This window comes from Anser anser, assembly GCF_964211835.1.
Source record: "Anser anser genome assembly, chromosome: 3".
Taxonomy (NCBI): domain Eukaryota; kingdom Metazoa; phylum Chordata; class Aves; order Anseriformes; family Anatidae; genus Anser; species Anser anser.
Window position 1 is genome coordinate 122,622,568 of NC_139722.1, and position 9,382 is coordinate 122,631,949.

The 9,382-nt window shown below is 39.6% G+C and overlaps 1 protein-coding gene across 1 annotated transcript in view; it reads left to right on the forward strand.

Annotated features, from left to right (window-relative positions):
• LOC310896204 (uncharacterized protein) overlaps positions 1 to 7,445 on the forward strand; it is a 417,164-nt gene extending 409,719 nt beyond the window's left edge. The window contains exons 13-17 of the mRNA XM_083828233.1: positions 267 to 346; positions 3,688 to 3,873; positions 4,149 to 4,186; positions 5,050 to 5,146; positions 5,648 to 7,445. The gene's annotated coding sequence lies outside the window, so the exon portion shown is untranslated. The remainder of the gene's footprint in view (positions 1 to 266; positions 347 to 3,687; positions 3,874 to 4,148; positions 4,187 to 5,049; positions 5,147 to 5,647) is intronic.
• The last annotated feature ends 1,937 nt before the right edge of the window (positions 7,446 to 9,382 follow it).

A 9,382-nucleotide genomic window follows, 5' to 3' on the forward strand; every position in this document is an offset into this window, starting at 1 on the left:
GAGAGAGCTGCATTGCAGGTGACACTTTACAATTGCAGTTCTTAGGTGTTTATCAACTGCTATATTCTCAGCTTGAAGGTACTGATGTTTTTGTGTTGTGTAATAAATTACTGAATGTTTACATGCAATTAGGTGTGTGCCTACAGAGGAGAAACTGGGAAACAGGATTTTCCTGAGGTAGGAGCTAGTTCAGAGGCCCCGTGCCACTGCAGTAGCTGTTGTCAGGAAGGACTGAGTGGCAGTTCTAATTACCAGTGTCTACACAGGTTTCTCATAGGAAGATACAAGCTGTCACGATCCCTTGCCAATCACATGAGAACTGACCTAGGGAGAGCATCAACTGGAGGTGAGTGTACATGTCCAATAAATTCAGTCCCTACTGCATTAGCTTATTTTTAGGATTGTCCTGAAAAGACATTCAGCCTGTATCATAAAACCTTCCACTGAGCAGAAAATATACAGGATGATGATGACTTTAAATTTGGGTTCATGCCCTCTGGGGCATGAATTCGTAGTACTTGGGATATGATTTGATAATGTACCGAATGCTGAAGGAACGCAGAATCTCTAGATAAGTTCATTAAGACAGAGCATTTATGCAATGTCGGTGCTCTCTTAATCAAAGGAAGCAGAAGAAATTTTATTCTTAATTTTACCACATGTGTTATTGTTAATTTACAACAAAATCATGGTTTCTACATAAGATATGTCTCAGAAGAAGGCTGTTTAAACTTAATGCATAAATTTATGCATGCAACTGATACGCCGTTTTCTGATTTTCACCTTCTTCCATTGAATGTATTAGAGACGTGTACTTGAACATAGTTTAGACAATACACGTGTCACAAGCAATGATGAATCAAAGAAAGAAAGCATCCAGAAAGGGAAGCTAACTAGACAGGTAGGCCCTCATCAGCATCACATTCTGTTCCGTAGCTACAATAACAATAATTGAGTCAGACACATGGATTTTAAGTGCCTCTTAAAGAGGAAAGTTAGGGAGAGACACTGTGGAAAGGAAATTATATACTGAAATGTGGCATCTCAGTTTTGCAGCTGCCAACCTTGTTCTGTCAGTAGCCACAGCTGTTGCCTTTTCTTCTAAACTTAGCAGGGGATGGGTGAAACCAAAGAGAAGCAGCGCAGGCACTTCAGCTGATACGGAGGTGTGGGTCCAAGTCCCTCTGTGTAATCAAAGGAAACCTTTAATTAGTGTTAGCTCTTGAGAGATAGGTATTTTATTTGTGTGGACAGATCACAGCCAGGGAGATGTGTGTCTGTCTCACGTGGACGGATGCATTCTCAGTGTGCTCCTCGGCAGCCCATCTTGTACCAGTTAGGGTTTTTTTCTGGTGTTGCTGTTTTGCCTCTTGTGTTTTGTCCATTGTGGGTAGCAAGCTTCCTCAGTCTTAGCTTTCCCAATGACTGAAGGAAAACATTTGTCCAGAGAAGGAGGAGATCTAGTCTCTGGTTCTGCTGTTGGTCAAACATGATCTGTCAGCATGTGTTCCTCAACCCCAACATCAGACCTGGTGGATTTCACATCTGCAGTGATGAAAAATACAGCAGGACTTGATATTACCTGTACAGATTTCAGTAAGAGTCTGGCAATATTCTTACTGGATTTGTATGTGTGTGTACGTGTGTGTTTTAAAGTGTCACTTTGGGGCAGCATGAGACTAAATGTGAGTATTAACTTCCTTTATTTTTCCCACTGCCCTTGAGGTTACAGGAAAAAAAATGTGAAGACATGATCGGACATGCAGAACAAAACCCAAAGACACAAAGAAATCACCCACCATTTGTGATTTTCTTTTTCTGTCTTACTTTTTAAAATGCAGTCTTATGCTTAAAAGCCAATTCTCTGCTTTTTGATGTGCTGGCCTGAGATATTTGAGTGCTTTGTCTTTCCATCTGACAAACACCTGCCAGTTAGATTTGGGGAGGTGAACAAAATGCAGATGTGGGTGATGGTAAATGTGTATCTCCCCCGATTCACACACTCTGTAGCAATCTGGGACTTGGCGTAGGGGCATGAAGGGAGTTTATGGTGCAAAAGACTGCTGATGTAGGACTGGAGGACTCTGTAAGACCACCAGACCTGGTGCAGTTTTGTCTTATAAGCAGCAGTTCTGGTACAGAGTTATCTGCTGACTGTCTTTCAGCTTGGAGGGATGTAGTTGGTTCCTTCCAACAGAGAAGCTGGGAGTGATTTAATATAAGGTATGGAAAATCAGAAAAGAAATGGGATTATAACTTAGCTGACAGTGTAGATATAGCCTGTACTTACCTTATAGGTCAGCTTCACCAGGGGATAAAATATTCTCAGCACCAAGCAGGATAAAGTTCAGTGATGCAGAGCTATTGTACGAGCCAGTGACTGCAAAGGAAAGTCTTCAGGAAACAGAGGACATGTGGACGTTTGTGTCATATAGAGAAAATTCAGTCTGGCCTGCATGCCAGATGATATCCTTCCATCTGGTGAAGCTGAAGATGCTGAGAACAGTGATAGGAGGAAGGGGATCATACCCTAGTTAGATTTAGGCACAATGTGTAGTTGAATGGAATAAAATATTTCTCGAAAAATGATTGATGAAGACTAGAGCTCATAACTTCTGGGGTAATTTTGTCACTTTTATCTTCAGGGTGGAGATCACTACATGCCAGGCTGCATTCCTTCATAGCATCTGAATCATTCTTATTGTCTCCACAAGCTGAAAATGAGAAACAGACTGGCAGAAAAGTTAAAAATTTCAAGGTGGAAAGAGTAGAGAATAGCCTGATTTTTTAAATTTAATTTAATTTAATTTTATTTATTTTTAACATTAAAAGTTCTTGTTGCATCTTTGCAGACAATAATAAATGGGGTTTTATGATTCCTCTATTTAAGACAAAAGCAAAGTTTCCTATGTTTGGAAGGGAAGTAAAAGCACCTGAATAAAGGGCTTACTCCAGTGCCGTCTACAGCCAGCCTGGCTTTCTGTGAGCTGCATGGGGAAGAAATATTTCCAAGGCACCAGTGGTTGCCATATTCTGCATGCAAAAAGATTCCATAAATGTCTGAAAACAGATGGAATGCAACTTTGGAGGAATAAATGGATTTTTAATTTTCTGAACATTTTGGATTCCATCTGGTTGAAGTAACTAAGTGACCTAGTAGAATACTTTTGCCTTTCTCGTATAATAGATAGAAACACAGCTTGCATTGCTATTGACAGACACATTCCCAAGTAATACACGGGTTTTACTTGCTCTCACCTTTGCTTACTTTTAACTCTTTTGACTGCATATCAAGAGATAACTGAGGCACCGCTTTTTATATGTCAGATGTACTTGTTGACCCTCCCTCAGTTCATGATTTGCCTTGCTGATAGGAAGGAGGAACTCTGAACCACCTGTCTAAGCTCACCTGACAGTAGCAGGAGCCTGAAGAGATGCACGTTTTAGATTTATGTCCTTGTTATTTTTTGTTTTAAGCATTGGCACATGACAAAAATAAAACAAGATTAAAAAACAACAACAACAACAAAACAGTTCTTAATTTTCTGTCTTGTTTAAAGGCAGAGAGTGAATAGAGTCTTTGCATATTGGTACAAAAAAAAAAGGTGTGATATTTCTGTTTACTGGTCTTTTTGTTATTGCTGTTTAGAATGGTAATCAAATAAGAAAAAATGCATGTGTTTTTAGACAGGAAATGAGCATTTCTGCATGAATAGGAAATGCAGGCGACTTGAACTCACAAGAAAGAAGTCATAAAGTACACTACTCTGTATAAAAAGTGGAAGGCCTTTGGTTTATGGCAAAGACGCCATTTTTGTGCTTGTCTCAGTGAAAACTGGAAAACAAATCTCTTCACTTTCCTTGAGAGAGAAGGTGGGTCTTTTGAATCGCTAATATTTAGCCTCTATTTACTAGCTGCACAATTTATGAAGCTGATTATTTAGGATTGCCATTCAGGAAGTTCTACTGAGAATAAGTATTTCCATGCTGATAAGTTCATAAGCAATAGTTAGTAGGATATCAATGATGTGTTTAGTATAGTTTTCATGCTTCTAGGCACTTTGGAACATTTCTCAGTGTTTTTGCTATGAATATGGATAAAACGTTGCGAAGAATGGGGAATAACAGCTCTTTTTATTTGCTTTAAGGGGCAGTTATCAAGACTGTTCTCCAGTTTTTGAAGCAAGTATGTTTGTGTTTCTGTAGAAATCCTTGCATTTTAAGATCACGAGTTTCAGTCTAGCACAAAGCCTGAAATCACTGAAAGATTTCACTTTTGCCTGACATATTAATGCTATGTAAAAAGTGTGTTTGATCTGTCCTTAATAGGGCAAAATATAGCATTTCCACTACAAATAACTTTTATATAAATCTCTGGTCACCATAACCCCATAATTCAAATGAAGCTTGTTTCTTCTCCCTGAAATTTGTGATTATGAACTTCTGACGATTGGCAGGAACACACACTGATGCTGCCAGCAAAACTCTGGATCCAGTGCAGTCATGTTTTAAGCATCTTTTGCTGGGATCTTGTAATAAGCTTGCCTTGTATGGCATTGAGACAATTGAATTCTCTTTCGCATTATACACTTATATAATTGCGTTACTGTCTCTGAAGCCTTTTTGCCCCCATAAATGATTAAAACTGTTGTAATACAAATTTGGACTTGGGAGACATATTTAAACCTCCTTATACAGCATGTAAGTTGCTGAAAGACTCATTGGCTGCAAGTATGGAGGATTTGTTGTTTTGTGATTTTCTGGTAGGTTAGAGTTTTGTAAAAGAGAAATCTGTATCCTACTAATAGTACTGATCACGTGTTCCCTCATTTGTGTAATTGAGAAAATTACCAATATAATGAAAACAGCTCCATCTAAATAAGTTCTCTACCCACAGTTAATAAAATAGTATCTACCCTCAGAGACCTGGAATTTCTCTGCAAACCCTTTTAGTTAAACAAAGCATTTTGTGTACCTACAGTTAATGTGATATTTATTTTTTCATTATTCATGAAACAACTTTAATGTCACTGCTGATTTTCCTGGTAGGATGTTCAGCTCCAGCATACCAGAGCTCATGCTGAGTTGTAGCTGAAGATGTCATTCACAATAAACATGAGCTGCTGTGACAATACGATGGCAGAAGGTGAAGAATCTCTTTTCTTGTGCAAGGGCGTGCATGTGTCTCTCTCTGTCTGTGAGAGGGAGAGAAAGAGAGAGATTTGATTGTGTTTACAAGATTCATTCGAGGCACAGCAGGCAGTAGTCACATTGTAATATTCACCTTAACACAGATAATTTGATTTTCAACCTGGTTATCATGCATTTAGACATAACGATACATGAAAATATATGCTTTAGCAGTGCATTTTAAACAAGGTTGTACACTTTAAGTCGGAATATATTAGAGGTGAGCATTGCTTTTAGCAATTGCAGAAGTCCTGGAAAGTAGTGTTCAGCATTCAGCATATGTCACAAAATTACCAAGAGGGAAGCAAATTCTGATGGGTAACTCTCAGAGACTACTACCATTTCCAGGCTGAATTCAGTAGGATGGGCTTCCCTGAATTTGAAGTCTCTCAAGATGTACATGTATATCCCACTTGAGAGCCTCAAGCATGAACGAAATTTCTTTTTTGAGTCCTAGGTTGTGTTCTGACTTGAAAATTAAAGGTCAAAAAGTCCCACAGCATATCTGTGCTTTACACCAAGAGGAAAATGAACTGCCTGGACAGAGGATGTTGTCTTTGGTCACCATCAAGAACTTGACCTGCCTAACTGATGTGACACAGGGAAAGAGGTATGTTGATGCTCATCAGGAGCAGATCCTCATTACTGCCTCCTGGAACAGCATGAGAGATAAGGGGATTTATCAGCAATTTAATTATAGTTGTAACACACTGTAGTTGTAACACCCTTTATGCAAGACAAAAAGGAATCTGCTATTCACACTGCAATATTTCAAGCTCAACTTCAATATAAAGAGCGTGGATGTGGTTGGGCATGATCTTGTGAATCATCTAAAGCGCATTCGCAACAAACAAAAGCCTGCATAATTCTCCTGAAGTCAATAAAGGTGAGCGTGTTTATACGAATGGGGCATTTGGCCCAAATCCAGCTGGATTCTTTGCATTATCACACCTCTGAATCTTCTGAGGTTTTCTCAGAGTCATTAATATTGAGGCTGTATAGTACCCAAGGTAATTATCCATTCCTGCTTGGGCCTGGCCCAGGAATTATTCCACAACATTTTGCCTCATTAGTATAATATAATAGAAGAACAGAAACAAACTGGAAACCAGGAAAATGAGGTAGATAAAAGGAGAAGAGTGTGAAGTAAAACAAACTGGGGTGAGGTCCTCCGATGGTGTAAATCAGTGCAGCACTATTCGCCTTCAGTGAGGCTCTGCCAGTTTACCCCCTGTGATGCTCTGGCCCATGATTATTAGGAAAGTGTGTTGTTGATATGCTCTATAATGGCTTCCATTACCAGCCCATGCTAAAAGAAGCAGCTGGTGAAAGTTATGTTTATGTTCCACAGATGGATCGGCAATGGCAGACACATAGCTCTGTGTCTGGTAAACAGGTGTTTGACTTTAAATTTGCTAGCTAGCCAGAAGAAGTCAGATTCTCGGTAAGGGATGTAGATGAAGGAGATCAATTTAGTTGTTGAAAAGGAAGGAACAATTCTTTTTGGTTGCACTTCATCTTCTTTTTGAACGGTGAGTAGTGTCCCGAAATGAAGCCAGCCTTTTATCATGTGAACCTGCATGGTCTAGTTGACAAGGAATTACAGTCAGCAGAGGGATAAAAAGACCAAAACAACTTCTTGCAAATGGGACAATTCAAGCAATATTCTCTCTTCTCCTTCCTTTCTTGCCTGTTTTCAGTGGGAGAAGGAAGTGAGCTTCAGTCAAAGTGAAATGTGCCTATAATGTAGTCAAAAACTTCCTATGCCAGAGAAACACCTTCACCAGTTGCTGCACTACGGAACAAGACTCGTTGAAATTATGGCTGAGTTTAGCTGTGCTTTTGCTGGGAGTTGGAAATATAATCCTTTTCTTAATAAGAAATTTTTTGCAAACCAATTCTGACACCTGTAAATTTAATACTTATGGGTGCACAGTCAGTGCAGAAGGAGAACAATTGCTTTTCAGCTTACTCAAACTATTTATTTTGACTGTGTTTGTTCATTTCTCATTGCTCAGAAAACCAAAAAGCAGCTGGGATTTTTTCTGACCTCTGGATGACAAATATTTCTAGATGGAAGAATGACAACATGTAAATCTCTGGGTGAATATCATTGAGGCTAAAATTCTTTAAACTCTGAGGATTTGGGAGCATTTTCACAGATACCCAGCAGTAGGCTGAATACTCATTAATAACTAATATTATGACTCTCTGAATCGTAGTGATCCAGATTCAGCACTTCTAGTTGCAAATCAGGTTATTATTTTACTCTTTGACCAGCTCTAGGGAAAGCTCTTAATATGTAATGCAAGGAAGTAGCCTAAGGGAATAGAGCAGGCTGGCATCGTGTGCCTAAAACTTTCCCACACTGCTACTGCACGTTCATCCTGCAGGCAGAAGGTTAAGTGCATCTTGCCGACTCTTTGAAATTGGTGGCCAAGGTGTGGTCATGAGTTGTTGTCCAAGACAAGGGATGACCCAGGGTGCAGGAAGAGCAGCTGGGACAGCTGAGGAACCCCGGGTAGGTCTGAAGAGAAGTTCAACATCAGTGTTGTTAACTCGTTATCACACTTCTTTTATTGAAACCAAACTCCTCAAAGGGGTGGCTTCGGAATCAGTGCGTTACATTGGAAAGGTAACTGTTTAAATGAAGTGTAAGCAGCGTGTGTTTTCAAGCTTCTGTTGTAGACTTAATATATGAGGGAATAGCGAGAGCAGCAGGTGTTGTCGAAATTTATGGAGGAGCAGCAAGCCCAGGCAGCAGCCCCACAGGAAGAGCAATGACAGTTACTGCAGCAGATGGTCTTGAGAATTATGAACGTGGGGCAGAGGCCCAGCTACCCGTCTAACCCAGTCCTTGAGCAGGAACCAGGAAGATGTCGATTCTAGGCCTACATGGTCAACTCAAGCAGCAAGACTGGTAGTGGTCAGGGCAACCAGTTGCCCAAGATCCGTGCCAAACAAGCCTGACCCAAGCTGTGCATACTGATCTCTGAGCAGTGGTACTGCTGCTGACTAGGAGAGGTACATCTTGAACCAGTTGGGAATCCCAGAATAGAAGTACTGATAAAGGCTCATGGAGGAATTTAACTACCCAGACATCTGTTGAGTAACAAATACAGCTGAACATGCATCATCGCAGAGGTTCCTAAATTATAGTGAAGACAACTTTATGATCCAGAAAGTAGAGACTCCTGAGGAGAAGCCATCCTGGATCTACAGGAGTATATTAATGAAATTTGCAGATGAAACTTTGCAAGTGCATTAAAAATACAGCAGCACCATGTTTTAGTATTGAACTTTAGCACAGTATCATGTGCTTAGAGTGGACTGTCATCCACATCCATTTATTAATTTTTATTATTCCATAAGTAAATGAAACTTCAAGCCTATCTTCTACTTTAAAACTGTTTGCATCATCCATGCATGCCAGACATTTGAGATCTGCAGTCTCTTAACTAATATACTCTGCATGCATCTCCCTTGGACAACACACAGCTCATGACAGAGACCCAGAGAATTAAAATAATGGACATATAATAGCACTGTGCCAGTTCCCTTCAAAAATGCGAGTGCATACCTTTTCAGAAGAAAAATCATTTGAAACAAATGTTGAATCGGATGAAGAATCTTAAGAAGCAGAAATATTGAAAAGATAATAATGAACAGCAAATAAGGCATGAGTTTTCAATAAGGCACAATAACAAAGGAGGCCTATAAAATTTTGGAGTACAAACAAAGAGATATTACATCACAGGGTAAAGTTCAGATAGGGCTTTTTTCCCCCTTGTTGGTATCAGGTGATATGAAATAGGCTAGTGCATTCAAATGGGCAACAAAAATTTTGGGCTGATATTCAAGATGAACTTCTGGCAGTAGAACCTAGGAGTTGGTGAAAAATCTCTACGAGTTTTGTTTTATGACACTAAGGGGGGGAAAAAAAGAAAAAACAACCAAAAAGCCCACAACACTTTTTTCTTCCTAAAACAAGGGAATCTGTGAAACCCTAGGGGAAAAATTTCTCTAAAAATTTCTCACATAAATCAGCTAATCTTTCCTATCCTCAAACAAAATGCAGCCTGAATGAATCCTGCTTCATTCCGCAGATTCAATACACGGATAATGCAGGTTTATTCTCTAATGATTCATTTCCTTACATCTGGAGAATGTGTCTTTTGAAAATTTAGGGGGA